The 16,567-nt window shown below is 39.3% G+C and overlaps 1 long non-coding RNA gene across 3 annotated transcripts; it reads left to right on the forward strand.

The window, feature by feature from the left end:
• Positions 1–7,131: 7,131 nt before the first annotated feature.
• LOC113076632 (uncharacterized) lies at positions 7,132–9,386 on the forward strand. Of its 3 annotated transcripts, none has more exons than XR_003281219.1 (4): positions 7,132–7,251; positions 7,909–7,980; positions 8,103–8,433; positions 8,557–8,826. It is a non-coding gene; the product is annotated as an uncharacterized LOC113076632 (long non-coding RNA). The 3 variants fall into 3 exon arrangements; XR_003281220.1 differs by lacking the exon at positions 8,557–8,826 and adding an exon at positions 8,843–9,386 and having other exon boundaries at positions 7,133–7,251; XR_003281218.1 differs by having other exon boundaries at positions 7,137–7,251; positions 8,103–8,826.
• Positions 9,387–16,567: the final 7,181 nt, after the last annotated feature.

Below are 16,567 nucleotides of genomic sequence, written 5' to 3' on the forward strand. Positions count from 1 at the left end.
GGATGCCCCCGCTGGTAGGATGGGCGGTGATTCCAGGAGGCCTGGGCCTAGGGCTACGACCTGAAGCACCCATTTCCCCACCTCGACGGTCCCAGCGTGAGAATCGAGGTCAGCCTCCAGCTAGGTTTGGAGACTGGGTGTCTGGAGACCGTTCTCAGGACTAGAACGGTTTGGCGGGGGGGTATGTCACAGTGTGACAAATGGCATGTGGAACTTATTCCCGCTGAAGCAGTGTTCCCGGGGGAACGCTTTGAGTGTAACCCTGTTCCCAGGCCTGTGTGTGCGTTTGTTGCTGTGACAACCCCAAATGATGGATTGGCAACAGGTGTGGGGGATTTACTCAGAGTTTGCGTGAGGCCTCATCAACAGTGGAGAGGATAAAAAGCAAGAGAGAGAGGTGGTGCGTGTGGTTTTTCTCCCTTGTGAAAAGTCGTTTTATTGGGTGGTAATAGTTACTGGAGGACGGGTGAATGAAGAGGACAGTGTTGCTTGATGAGGGATTCGAGAACAACAACAGGAGAGCGAATTACCCTGTTTGCATTGGAGAGGAGCTGAGTAACTGAGAACTGAGTCTTGTAATTGCACACGTTTGACACTGAATTGGATGTGGTTTGGAGTGTTTGGATCACGATCATAAATATCACTGAGTGGATTGTATTGATTCATTACCGATCTCTTACCTCTCCCTCCTCTAAAAATGGTGATGTGAACTCTGCCTGTGACTGTGAAGAAAAACATCTCAGAACATCCTCAGTGGCAGTGAGGATTGCGCCCTCCCCCTTCCCTTCGGACGGAAACCCGAATGTGAGTGCTGGCTTTAAATTGCACGTCGTGAAGTGAGTTTGCAGTGGCTAAAATTGATGTTTTCCCCCACAATATATGTTTGAAGTGGAATTGTCGTGTGTGTGTGTAAGCTACATTCCTGTTTGCCATGCACTCTCTATGTGTCATGAGGGCTGACTGTCAATAGTAAGAGTCCTGCGACACTGATTTGTTCCAACTGTCTGGATGTTGAGGATTTATCATCTGGGATGTGAATTAACCCCTCTGTTGTGCTAATAGGAGAAGAGATGCCCTGTTGAAATATTTACTATCTGCCTCAGAAAAGCTCTGTGCAACCTGTTGACTTCGAGTCTGCTGTATCCCTGCCATTCAACTGTATGGTGAGAGGTGTTCGCTCCTTCCAATACATGTGAATTGTATACTTGCCTGAAACATCCATTCTGTCTGTCTCAGAAGAAGCCCCATTCAGCCTGTTGACTTCGAGTCTGCTGTATCCCTGCCATTCAACTGTATGAAGAAGCCCATATTCAGCCTGTTGACTTCGAGTCTGCTGTATCCCTGCCATTCAACTGTATGGTGAGAAGTGTTCGTTCCTTCCACTGCATGTGAACTGTATACTTGCCTGAAACATCCATTCTGTCCGTCTCAGAAGAAGCCCCATTCAGCCTGTTGACTTCGAGTCTGTTGTATCCCTGCTATTCGTCTGTATTGTGAGAAGTGTTCGTTCCTTCCAATGCATGTGAACTGTATACTTGCCTGAAACATCCCTTCTGTCTGTCTCAGAAGAAGCCCATATTCAGCCTGTTGACTTCGAGTCTGCTGTATCCCTGCCATTCAACTGTATGGAGAGAAGTGTTCGTTCCTTCCACTGCCTGTGAACTGTATACTTGCCTGAAACATCCATTCTGTCCATCTCAGAAGAAGCCCCATTCAGCCTGTTGACTTCGAGTCTGCTGTATCCCTGCTATTCGCCTGTATTGTGAGAAGTGTTCGTTCCTTCCAATGCATGTGAACTGTATACTTGCCTGAAACATCCCTTCTGTCTGTCTCAGAAGAAGCCCCATTCAGCCTGTTGACTTCGAGTCTGCTGTATCCCTGCCATTCAACTGTATGGTGAGAAGTGTTCGCTCCTTCCAATGCATGTGAACTGTATACTTGCCTGAAACATCCATTCTGTCTGTCTCAGAAGAAGCCCCATTCAGCCTGTTGACTTCGAGCCTGCTGTATCCCTGCTACTCATCTGTATGAGGAAGCCCCATTCAGCCTGTTGACTTCGAGTCTGCTGTATCCCTGCCATTCAACTGTATGGTGAGAAGTGTTCGTTCCTTCCAACGCATGTGAACTGTATACTTTGTCTGAAGCATCCATTCTGTCTGTTTCAGTAGAAACCCTGCACAGCCTGTTGACTTAGAGTTTGTTGCATCCTTGTGGCCCACCTGTGCTGAGAGAGGTGACTGTCCTTTGTCACGAACGTGAGAGGGGCACGCTTTGTCTGGAATATCCACTCTGACGGTGTCAGGAGAAGCCACCTTACTGTAAGACCGTGCACCTGCCGTATACGTACTTGACTGATATCATTCGCCTCAAATTCCGTACCTGTGGAAGAAGGAAGGAAGGCTGGAATTACATACTTACCGGAGGAGACTTACCGGACCCCTCACTTGCCAAACACATCCCCACCTCAAGGCTGTGTATCTGCCGTGTACGGACCTGACCGATATCCATCCGTCCCAAATTCTGCATCTGTGAAGAAGGGAAGGGAGTTTGGAAGTATTTAATTACCAGAGGAGACTTACCAGACTGCGGGCTTGCCGATTGTATTCCCACCTGTGAAATACCTACTTGACCACCCATCTGTCCATCTATTGCGGGGCCCGCACAGAGGAAGAGGGCGGGAGAGTCCCCGGTCGCTGCATTGTTTACCTTCAAGCCCTGAGGGTAACAAAGAAGATTTTAGTTTAGGATTCCCAATTTGTTTTTACTTCAAAATAAAACTTGTTAAATTTATTCTCTGTCTCCGACTCTTCCCTCTGATACGCTCCTCGAGGTGGTCCTGGTTTAGGGGAGGGCGCAGTCCAGCTTGGCCCCCCTGACCTGTGACATATGCATGAAATAGCATTTCACCCCCCCCCCCTTTAAAATGAACTGTAACTCCGTGAATACTCAACGAAGAGATATGAAAGAGACATCTATAGAAAGCCTGAAATGTCTACTTTTAAACTATTATATTCTGAGATAAAGTAATCCATATGAAAACAAGGCAATATCTGTTTTTCATATCTCCGCTCATTATATCTAATGTGACCACGCCCCCGCGCTGAACGCGCTATTCAGATTCAAACTGAAGCGCGCGGCTTGAATACGCCCACACAGAAGAAAAAGCAGCCAGACTGTTCTTCGAGTTTTTATTTTATTTTACTGTTTGCTTCGCGATGAGAGGAATAAGACCTAAATTACTCCAAAAAGATGTGATGGGGTTGAGGATTTGAGAAATGGATTTCCTCAGAAAAAAGAATGAAGCACTTTATTCAACAGGGATCATAAACATGAGTAAGTCTCTTTTTATTTATTTGTACTAGTTTTCACATAAGGTGTAAACATTTTACTAGTTAGACTTTTTCCAAATACTTTTTCCTAACTATAATTCCTGACTAAATGTATAATCAAGTGAAACATTATGAAGTTTCAATAACAATATACAATACTATACCATTCAAAAGCTTGATGTAAATAATATAAACGTGTCAAATAGAGATAACTCTAACAAATGTAAAGACAATGCAGTTCTTTCAATTTATTCCCCCTAAAAATATTCTCAGCTCTATTCAACATTAATAACAATAATAATGATGATGATAATAAATGTTTTTTTTTGTTTGTTTTTTTTTTTGTAGAAAATAATATTGTTAAAAGGATTTCTGAAGGATTGTGTGACTAGAGAAAGGATGCCTAAAAATTTGTTTGAAAGTCAGCTTTGATTGTTCCTAATAAACTGTTTAACTGCTCCCCCAAGTGGATATTAAATTATGTTGTGGGATAATTAAATATATTCTTAATAAACTACAAACATAAAATTATATACTTTTATTTTGTTCTCACATTCTTTCCTGTAAATCCTCACTCACAGTGGCACAGCTGAATGAGAGGCTCATTATGCGGCTCATTATGCAGGACTTTGTCTTCTCAGGTGTAAATCACAATGATATTCATGATAGTTGACGCCTACTCGCATATGACTTTTACCAACAAAAAGTGTCTTAGAAAATTTAAATCAATATATTGTTTTCTGTGAATGAGTAAACAAGATGATTTTCACATAATTTAGAAAGAAAAATTCTAGGCTACAAGCTCCAGTTCTCAACAGTCCCGGGAACCAATGTTATGTATGTGTTTTATGGCCTTATTCAAGTGATTTAACATTTTTAGTTTTTCACTAACCATGCATAACTACGGAGCCCTTCTGGAACCACTTTGTCAAAAAAAAAAAAAAAAACTAACTCGTGGCCTCAAGATGAGCTAAGTCGTGGCCTCAAGATGAGCTAAGTCGTGGCCTCAAGATGAGCTAAGTCGTGGCCTCAAGATGAGCTAAGTCGTGGCCTCAAGATGAGCTAAGTCGTGGCCTCAAGATGAGCTAAGTCGTGGCCTCAAGATGAGCTAAGTCGTGGCCTCAAGATGAGCTAAGTCGTGGCCTCAAGATGAGCTAAGTCGTGGCCTCAAGATAGTGAAGTGTCTGACACATGGACCCTTTGTTCTTAAACTGGACCCTGTACTGTAGTGCAATGTAATACTTCACATTCTGTGCAATATTATCTGTTCTAATATTCAGTGTAATAGAATTTGCTGCAGTTCTGTTTCTATTTATTTACTAGTACTGTTCATCACAATCAATTCAATTCTGTTAATACAGTAATATAAATCTTGTAGGCCGCATTTCCATAGTCCTTTATAATTCTTCTACATATTTTATAGCATATTTTTATACTTTTTACATGTATATAGGCTACTAGTTTATTTACCAACTTCTATTATTATTTATATTCCTTTAAATGTCTTGATGTGCACATCAACTGTGACACAAGAATTGTCCCCCGGGTTATCAACATCAATAAAGATCAAAGTATTTCTGATTTTAAGATAGCCTGTAGTGGTGTGCAGACTGGTTCATTAATTATTGAAGTGTTTCACATTTTGGAAAAACATGTCTGTGTAGCCTACGATAAAACGTCAGCAGAGGGCGTTCTAGGCTTAGGTCACGGTACCTCCGTCTGGCTGTATGTATTTATGTGTATTTCCCAGTTGATGGCAAGGAGTTGCGGGATGAGAATGCGTTAGATGATCATATGAATAATTAGCATAACAAGTTAAGCAGGCTAATTCAACATTAATGGCTATCAAGTCCGATAAAATTTGTAACATTAGTAACAGAGACTAAGATAGCAGTGACTTCATAGCCATTAACGTTGAATTAGCCTGCTTAACTTCTTATTCTAATCGTTAATGCTTCCAGCTGAACACCTATAACAGATCGCTAACCCATGTGACCAACTGGGCGGCAACGTCATCCGAATGCAAAGAATTATGGGTATGTTTGGCCAGTTAACATCGTCTGGCATAGCAGGCTAGTGTTCTGGCATGAAAATAATGAAAAATTAGCGTGAAAACTGAATATAATCCTACAAAATGCAGCGGGCTAAAGAAAACATTGTCGGAGCATACCGCCTAAAACTAAATCCTAATGCAAAGATGAGATATGACGAGAAAATAAAGAGAATCAAAGGACTCCATATTTACGAGCAGAGCGACTGGTCAAGGTAACACACTCCAGCCCAGAAGAAGGGCATGTGAAAAGGCTGTGTTGTGGTGCTTTTGCAGACAGCCTGAAGAGCTTGATCACATGTTTGCTTGCGATAATCAGAACTGTCCTATACAGTGATTCCGTTTAGACTGCGTGGGACTCAGCAGCGCACCAGCCAGAGAAGAGTCACGTGTCTGTGACTTATCACCCACAACCTACCTCATACATTTTCAGTTTCTCATCATTTTTTTCGACTCTTTATAAATGTATTCATCTAATTGTATTTACATGTTTATGTATTAATCTAAATGTATTTACATGTTAAATATGTAAAGAAACTGAAATTAAGTTGGTTGTTACTACTATTTAAGTTATGTAATTGTGTTTGCAACCAAAGAACACTGATTTTGCACAATTCTTCCTTAATAAAGATAAAGGAGGCAGAATTACATTCAATCTTTGTGCATTTTATTTACAGACATGGCTAAAAAAATATTACATGTGAGAAGAGACATTACTAAATCTTTTTTTAGAAAAAAAAAACAAAAACAAAAAAACATTTTACATATTAGATGTGAGCATGGTGTATAATTCTAACATGACACCTTCACAACAATACTTGGACACATTGGTCAAAGCACAGCACACAACCACAATTATTATCCAGCAAAGTCTTCAGCTCAGTCTCATGAGTGGTGTGTACAGTGTCCGGTGATGGAGGTGGATTCTCAGGATCTTCCATCTCAGGTGCAGGTGTAATGTCTGACAGTAACAATATAAAGAAATCGTGTCATATCTCAACCTCTATTCCTAAGGATTCCAGATTATCTATACACAGGGGGCAACATACACTACCCTTCAAAAGTTTGGGGTCAGTAAGATTTTTAAATGTTTTTAAAAGAAGCATCTTCTGCTCACCAAGGCTGCATTTATTTGATAAAAAAAATAAATAAATAAAAACAGTAATATTGTGAAATATTATGACAATTTAAAATGACTTCTCTATTTTAATATATTTTAAACTAATTTATTCCTGTAATCACAGCAGGATCACACTCCAACATTTCATAGGCAGGTTTGACTGCAAACAGAGTCACCAAATAAATTGCAATGTAGCCTAGATGTACAACATTTAAAACTGATTAATGTTACGCTTTAGTACATTGGTAACTTAAGCTCATTTTCTAGCCATGTCATGCTAGTTAACAGTTAACATTTACAGAGAGTTATTGTAACTTACCTTTGTGAAAATGCTTTGAACACCATCATGTGTGGTGGAGTGTTATCGAAGGTAAGCTTGGCCTCCTTACCGCTGCTATCCACAAGCGTGTACGTCTGCAGACTGCAAGACGGGGGCGTAACTTGAAGTTGTCCAAATCACACAGAACCACGCGAGACCTCAAAACGATAAATTGTTGGCAATATGGCGGCACAGAGTAAAATATTGGTTACGTTTTAAGGGAGGCAGGGATTTTAGGCAGGATTTGATTAATGATGTGTGTGTAGATATTAATGTTAGGGGGCAATGTGAGAGTGTACGTTTTAGTAGGAAAACGTATTATCTGACCCGCACTCCGGAACAGAAGAGGGCGGTAATGCACCAATAAGCTGGATGCCACCCGCCGTTAAACTGGAAGGAAGATGAATATGACAGCTTGCTGTGAGAGACAACGGTGAGAATATATATTTTTTCTAAATAATTATTTCAATTGAAGTGTATAAATCATTTTCATACAGTGGTATTGTTTTTGGAGTTTTATTCAATTTATGAATAACTAAGGTGTAAAGTAAGCAACATATAAGCAAAAGGTCTGAAGACGCCATCCCCAGGTATCACAGGCTTAGTCTATCTGTGACCTACATAATATAGCATATTTGTGATTTAGCTGTAAACATGTTTTATAACGCATAACTAACAGTGAAGCTCCATTAAGTACACGACTCAATAGTAGATTTACATAAACTATATATACTTCTTGAAGACTATTACTAAAATGTCTATTTATGATCTGACTGTTTGATAAGTATTGTAGATGAGCACATCTAACAGGCATGAAACAGGGGTCTGAGTGGTATGTGAGTGTGATATTGTGTAGAATTCACTTTTGTCAACACTGCTATAGATGAATGTGAGTCATGTAAACAAACAAATCTACATACAGTAACTAAACATAAGTTATCTATTTTATTTGTCCATTTGCAATATGGATAATTTAAGGAACATTTTTGTTGGATAAAAAGTGAGTTGCATCAGTTATTAGTTCAACATGTAAATGCAGTATATCACAGATATATAACAGAGGAGACTGACTCTTGTCTGGATGTTACAGGGACAGATGAGACACATGTGTTTATCTGCTGTAGAGTAACTGATGAAGGAATGCTAACATCAAAGGATTTGTGTAAGTACACTACAAAAATAAATGAAACATTTTAAATCTTAAGTTGTATTTTATTTTAATGTAATTTTAAAAAAACTATTACACCTCCTTTCTTATTCTTGATTTCTGTGCATTTGCTGCAGATCTTTTGTGGTGGAGCAGGACCTGCAAGGAAAGATGAAAAAGAGGGAAAACCTGAAACAAAAGAATAATGTAATGACTTTTTGTATTGTGTATGTGTATTTTTGTAGGACATGAAAATGTCTGTAGACTGGTGTGTGCACTGAGGATGGAGAAGACCACAGCATCATCCTGGAAATGATCGAGAGTCACAGATGAGATGCTCCCTCACTCCACCTGCCCTTTACTGTCTCATCAGGACCAGATGCTGCTCTGGTGTCTTCATCCTCAGTGACCCCAGAGCCAGTGAGAGCATCTAGAGAAAGACCACAAGACACTGAGCATGTGATTTTGGTAATGTTTGTTCAGCTGGTTAATGTTTAAACAATGAAGGCCGACTTTCAGAAGCTTCAAAAGCATCATCAAAAAATGTGATGGAGCTTTTATCTGAAGTGATTGACAGTGCTCTTATAACAGGGGCCTACAATCCCCTGATCAACCTGGAGAAGAGAGCCGTGCCCAAGGACACACTGGTGTTCCTGTGGCTCAAGTGGTAGAGCATTGCGTTAGCAGTGCAAGGCTGTGGGTTCGAATACCAGGGAACACATGTTAGGTAAAAACTGTTAGTCTGAATGCACTGTAAGTCACTTTGGATAAATGTATAATTTATTTATAAATTCGAACCACTTCAGTGGTTTAGCCCACTACAAAAGTAATAAATCAATGCATGTACTTAACTAAACTCTGTGTAAATGTTTTTCAGGTAGTCGTGCTCATGGGGTGCAGGCACATGAAAGTTCGGAGCAGACACAGTGGTCAGATTGTCCTGCACGTGTTCCCCTGCTCTCGCTTCAAGGTTGTGTGGTTCAGAGAGCCGTCATCATGGTCTTCCTCATCCTGTTGCTCAACGACATCCCTGTTGAGAAGAGTGAGATTGTGAAGCAGAGCAGCAGAACTGTATCAGCTGTGTTCAGATGGCAGGAGGATGTTCGGTTCACCATCTGTAAATACTTGATTGTTAGAACAATAAGTTTGAATGAAGCTTTGTATCATGTGTTGTTGACTTGTGCATGTATGCATTTATTTTGATGCTAACTTTTATACATTATTTTAATCATTTAGACATGTTTTTTTGTTCTCAGTAAATAAAATATAAATATTTTATCCATTCATGTATTAATTGCTTGACTGAAAATGGATGTATTCACATCGACTGCATGTATTTAACTAGTATATATTCATGTATAGCTGTGTCACAAAAGAAAATACATTTGGCTTTTTTTACTAAAATGTCATTTTAAGAAAAAAAAAATATAATTATTGGTTGGCATTTATCGTTATTATTGCATTGTAAGTGTTGGGGTGGGCAAAAGATGCAATTCATTATGGGGTAATGTTAATTTTCGAGTAGTAATACTTACATTTTTAGAGTGTCAAATCAACAGTCTTCTCCAAAGGTGAGATCTTCGAGCAGCTAATCGAAGTACCCTTTGTGCAGATATTGCAGAGTCGCTGTGAGGTGTTTGTGCACCTGACCCACTTTTTTATTATTATTGCCAAATTATTACATAAAAGATCATGGTAAGAGATTGTATCTGACAATAAACAATAATAATGCGATAAAACAGTAAATAAAAAAATTATGTGTTCATCATAGTATGAGATACTATAAAATAAAAACGTTTTTCACGTAAAATTATTTTTAAAAATATTCAAGAGATAACGATTTTGGGTTTTCTAATAAAAAACAAATGCTTTAAGGATAACACTTGATCATATTAGTGGAGTTAAAAATATATAAAAAATAAATCAACAGTATTGGCTATACTACAATCACAAAATAAAAAGGCAGCCGTTTCTGCAACATGTTCTTCATTATCAATTACAAATACAATAAGTAAACCTGTCACTTATGTCTTTTACGTTTTTGTGCTTGTTTTAACTTTGTAGGTAACATGATCAACATAGCGGATGATGATATACAATTTGGATTCATACCTCATACATATGCATTTAGGCTGTAGAGTATAAACTCTTTTAGCGCTCCTTAAGTTAGTACTTATTGACATTAAGTGCCTAATTAAAGGGTATGCGGTTTCTAACGCATCCCGACAAAATCTCGTTTTGAGATCTTGCGTGGTTCTGTGTGATTTGAACAACTTCAAGTTACGCCCCCGACTTGCAGTCTGCAGACAGACCCTTCTCGCTATCCATGCCATTCGTCGCCTTTTTGTCACCTCTGAAACATGGCTTGTACTATTATTTTTCCACGCTGGAAAACGATAAAATGATATTCTATTCTTAAGCTTTATGCCACTTCTATCGTGAGAACGACTATTGCAGTTTATAGGTAGACAGCATCTTGAACACTGTTCTTCCCTCATGCAAAGAAGTCTAGCGCCTAATGCTTGTGCTGCGGATTCCCAAAATGCTTTGCGTTCACCACAGGGAAAACGTCATGATGACAACACATTAGCGATCTCTTATGTCTTGCAGTTATCTTAACTCAGTAATTTGCCATCTAACTCAATGTTAACCATTCTAATTAAAACACTCTTACCTCTGTAAAGCCGTCACAATTAATTATATTATCATCTAACGCATTCTCATCCCGCAACTCCTTGCCATCAACTGGGAAATACTGGGAAATACACATAAATACATACAACCAGACGGAGGTACCGTGACCTAAGCCTAGAACGCCCTCTGCTGACGTTTTATCGTAGGCTACACAGACATGTTTTTCCAAAATGTGAAACACTTCAATAATTAATGAACCAGTCTGCACACTACTACAGGCTATCTTAAAATCAGAAATACTTTGATCTTTATTGATGTTGATAACCCGGGGACAATTCTTGTGTCACAGTTGATGTGCACATCAAGACATTTAAAGGAATATAAATAATAATAGAAGTTGGTAAATAAACTAGTAGCCTATATACATGTAAAAAGTATAAAAATATGCTATAAAATATGAAGAAGAATTATAAAGGACTATGGAAATGCAGCCTACAAGATTTATATTACTGTATTAACAGAATTGAATTGATTGTGATGAACAGTACTAGTAAATAAATAGAAACAGAACTGCAGCAAATTCTATTACACTGAATATTAGAACAGATAATATTGCACAGAATGTGAAGTATTACATTGCACTACAGTACAGGGTCCAGTTTAAGAACAAAGGGTCCATGTGTCAGACACTTCACTATCTTGAGGCCACGACTTAGCTTATCTTGAGGCCACGACTTAGCTTATCTTGAGGCCACGAGTTAGCTTATCTTGAGGCCACGACTTAGCTTATCTTGAGGCCACGACTTAGCTTATCTTGAGGCCACGACTTAGCTTATCTTGAGGCCACGACTTAGCTTATCTTGAGGCCACGACTTAGCTTATCTTGAGGCCACGACTTAGCTCATCTTGAGGCCACGACTTAGCTCATCTTGAGGCCACGAGTTAGCTTATCTTGAGGCCACGAGTTAGCTTATCTTGAGGCCACGACTTAGCTTATCTTGAGGCCACGACTTAGCTTATCTTGAGGCCACGACTTAGCTTATCTTGAGGCCACGACTTAGCTTATCTTGAGGCCACGACTTAGCTTATCTTGAGGCCACGACTTAGCTTATCTTGAGGCCACGACTTAGCTTATCTTGAGGCCACGACTTAGCTTATCTTGAGGCCACGACTTAGCTTATCTTGAGGCCACGACTTAGCTTATCTTGAGGCCACGACTTAGCTTATCTTGAGGCCACGAGTTAGCTTATCTTGAGGCCACGAGTTAGTTATATATTTTTTTTTGACAAAGTGTGACCAGAGGGGCTCCGTACATAACATTTTTTTTTCTCAAAAATACAATCATGTGCATGCATGCATTTCACATATTATTATAGCCCAGTTTGTGCTGATTACAGTGATATTAGACTTTACCGATTTAGATATTTATAAGAAACTGAAAAAAGTACAAATATCAGGGCATGACAAAACTTCTCCAGGCCCCAAAAATACCCTTAGACTCCTGAGGGTTAATGTTACTACGTATACAAGAGGGGGCGAGAAAGAGAGGGAGACTACTCAATCACACATTAAAGACTTTGAATCCTTCTCACCCACCATTTTGGAACCACAAGCTCTACTAACCATCAAAGAGGAAATACTTAAACTTGAGATGACAGTTAAGGCTTATTTAGGTACGGAAGTTCAAACGGGATATCGAGGATTATCAGAGAGGTCAAGTTTATCATTGGCACCAACAACGCCAGTTTCGAGATAACCGTTATCCTCACAAACAATGAGACCATCTGCCCCACCCAAAGAAGGTGTCCTTCAACCTTACATCTAGTGAAGATGAGTCCCGATCACAGGGTTCTGTATCTGACCATTTTTTGGAGGACTAGTGGCCGCGTCTACAGTCTTCCCTTCGAGGTCCAAGAAGACGCGCCGCGGCCACCGGGGGAGAGGAACAACTTCGACCGCCATCACTACGACCGATATCGAGGAAGAGATATCCTCGGTGATCAACCTTTCTGACAAGCCTTTATCTCATGCACAACGGACCGTACTGTCCAAGGGTATGTCTTTTTCACCTACTCATACCTCTAGCTTATTCAATACTAGTGTGGATTTGTTCCAATTCTATCGTAATTTACATTTAAAGTTGTTCTATCACAAGTCAGGACATAACTTTGACAATGGCACTACGGGATTTTATCCTGTGATATCTTGTGATTATACACCTGAAAAGTCGATGGCTGCTGACAATATTGCCAGTACAGACACTCAGTCTTTATTTAGACCTAAATCTCTATTTACACCTATGGGATCTAATCCCTCTGAGATTGCCTTTTGTAAAAAAAAAAATGATTTTGATGTGCAAAAATTTTTTGATACCAGATCTAAACCAATACAGAAATCCAATCTGTCTATTACAGAATTTAATGCTCTTAAAGAACTCACGAATATGAACGATATCATTATCCGCCCGGCAGATAAAGGAGGAGTGGTTTTATCCAAAGAGAGCACATAGAGAAAATTAGGTATATCCAAGAGGCAACCAGAAAATTAGATACCAAGCATTATTAAAGAATTCGTACTAATCCCTTGTCTGAGTTAACTAATGCTTTTCATAACATTTTAACTCATGCCAATGACTCTAATTGGATTACTGAAAGTGAAATGAGATATATATATTGAATACCCTGCTTTGGCTACATTTTATTTATTACCTAAAGTACATAAACCTCCTTTTGATAATCCTCCTGGGCGACCCATTATTTCGGGTAATGGTACACTTACTGAACCAGCGTCTAAATTTTTTTTCATCAAACCCTTTGTTAAGACTTTCCCCTCTTTTATTGAGGATACTGTTGATGTCCTAAACAGTCTGTCTAAGTTGGGTAATGTGGGTTCTCAATACTTAATTACTATGGATGTGGAATTGCTATATACCAATATTGATCATGAGGAGGGTCTGCATGCTTTAAGACACTTTATATCTGAGAGAACTGATACAAAACCTCCATCTCATTTTATTGTACAACTTACTGAATTTATTATTCACAACAAAGTATTTATATTTACTGATATATTGTACAGACAAAGAATTGGAGTACCCATGGGTTGCTGTTTTTCACCAAATTATGCTTGTCTTTATTTGGGATTATGGGAGAAATTACATGTACTCAATCCGATTAATCCTTTTCATCATTGTATTATCTGGTATGGTCGTTATATAGATGATTTACTCTTCATTTTCAATGGAACTGAGACTCAGTTATTGGAGTTTCACCAAAACCTTAACTCTATTAATAGTAACATCAAATTATCTATTGAATATTCTAAACACAAAATTTACTTCTTAGACTTGACCATCTCTGTTGATGTAGATGGTATGTTACACACCACGATCTTTAGGAAAAAGACCTCTAAAAATACCATTTTTAGAGCTGATTCGTTTCATCCTCCACATCTTATTGAGAACATACCATTTGGCCAATTTCAACGTTTACGCCGTATTTGTGATGATAATGCTGATTTTGAGAGACAGGCGGACAATATGTCAGAACGGTTCATAAAAAGAGCTTACAAATCAGACACAGTTGCTCGTGCACGTTCTAGAGCCCAATTATTAAAACGTGCCGACACCCTTGTTAAGAAGGTACACAAAACAGACACTCAATCTCGCCCTTTTTTGTCACACAATATAGTATGGAGGCTAGACATATCAAACGTATTATTTTAGATAACTGGGCCATTATCAAGTCTGATCCTGTACTTCAACAGATTTTACCGCAACCTCCTTTGGTGTCCTATCGTAGAGCTCCGACACTTCGTGATAAATTGGTTCATAGTTATCTTCCTCCTGAGAAAAAAGAAAATTGGCTCAAGAGACCCATTGGTTTATATCGATGTATGAATTGTCCTCATTGCAGTAACATTATCCCATCAAAAAACTTTGTGGATTTTAAATCCAATAAAATATACAAAATCAGAGATTTTATTAACTGCAACACCACCTTCATTATATATCGTTTATCTTGCCCATGTAAGAATGTATTTTATGTAGGCAGAACCAAGAGACGTTTGCGTGATCGATTAGCTGAACATAAGTATGCTATTCGTACCAATAATCCAGACTACCATATGGCCACACATTTTTTACATAAACATAACAAAAATGATTCTCTACTTAAAATTGAGGTTTTAGAACATGTTAGACCTTTAAATAGAGGTGGCGATAGGATTCGCAAACTGAGCCAACGTGAGTCATTTTGGATCCATCGTTTGGATGCACTTAATTACACAGGGTTGAATGAGGATATAGAGTTCAAATGCTTTTTATGATATACCGTAAAACTTCAAATAATAGCCGAGTCCCAAATAGACGCCTGTCTCTTTTAAACGCCTGGTGTGACGACAGGTTTGGGTAAATAAAGGCCGGTCTCAAATAGAGGCCTGGTCTGTTTTTTTTAGTATCGGGTTGTATTTGATCTTCTCAAACCCGTCAGATCGTCGGTTCTATGTTTTGATTAGATTTCACGTGACAGACACAACAGTTCATGAACGACTCACTATGGCAACATAATAAAGAGGTTAACGAACTTTCTTTTAGTCTTCAGTTTTTCTTAATTCTCTCAATACCTCCATGGAGACAAAAATAAATAAGTATGATTTGACATTTTAAGCTGACAGTTTTCAAATTTGCCGAACAAAATTCAGAAGAAGCAGCGACATTTCTCGGTTGATACAAAGAGAGCTGGATACGGAGCGGCTGAAAAATTCCTTAAGGAATGCTTGCGCGGGCGCGTGTGTGTTCGAGGGAGAAAGAGGAGGTAATATATTTCATTAACTTCGGGGTGTTAACCTTAGGTATGTGGCCTGACAGTAGCTTCTGATGGAAGTTAGGATCACCTTATCCATTGTTTCAAAGAGGGAGAGCCGTGCGTATCTGGGCGAGAGCTGTGTTTAGTGCGAGCAAGGCAGGCAGAGTTAGCGGAGGCTGGAGAGGGAGAAGTGGAGGAGAGCGACGTGGAGGAGGAATTCGCCAATGAACTTGTAATTGAGGATCGCAGGGATGATGATAGTGATGAATAGAGTAATTTTCTATCACATGATTGCAATTGTTTTACAGGGTAGCTTTCATTCTTTCTTGTTGATATGTTTTGGGCAACAAGTTCATATGCTCGATGGATTTTAGCGGTAATATTGTTCTGCCCATTGCTGTCACATCGTGCTGTCACATTATGCTGCCAGTAATATAAGACATTTCTTACACTAAATTATTTGTTAAACACATTCGTTTAGGGATAAGTTAACTTGTATTGTTCCTCCCATCGCGGTCACATAGTTTTGTTTTTTATGATTATAATTTTTTTGTAAGCTGGCAATAGCCAAAGACATTTCTTACATTAAATGATTTGTTAAACACATTCAAATTAATTATATATAAAACGTAATATAATGTGGTAACCTCCTACTGTCATGCTTGAATATCTCAACGCTAAATTAAAGGCCTGTCTCTTATAGACGCCTGTCTCAAATACAAGCCGGTGCAGTTCGGCGATTTGGGTAAATAGAAGCCCGGGCTATTATTTGAAGTTTTACGGTAGTCTGGGGTATACATTCAATTTGTATTTACTACATTTATTATTGCTTTGTTTTGTGTTACTTTAATATTATTATTGTGGGAAGTCGTGGCCTAATGGTTAGAGGGTTGGACTCCCAATCGAAGGGTTGTGGGTTCTAGTCTCGGGCCGGACGGAATTGTGGGTGGGGAGTGCATGAACAGTTCTCTCTCCACCTTCAATACCACGACTTAGGTGCCTTTGAGCAAGGCATCGAACCCCCAACTGCTCCCCGGGTGCTGCAGCATAAATGATGAACACTGCTCCGGGTGTGTGCTCACAGTGTGCGTGCGTGCGTGCGTGCGTGCGTGCGCGCGCGCGCGTGTGTGTTCACAGCTCTGTGTGTGTGCATTTCGGATGGG

The sequence above is a fragment of the Carassius auratus genome, unplaced genomic scaffold, assembly GCF_003368295.1.
Source record: "Carassius auratus strain Wakin unplaced genomic scaffold, ASM336829v1 scaf_tig00020859, whole genome shotgun sequence".
NCBI classification, from domain to species: Eukaryota; Metazoa; Chordata; class Actinopteri; order Cypriniformes; family Cyprinidae; genus Carassius; species Carassius auratus.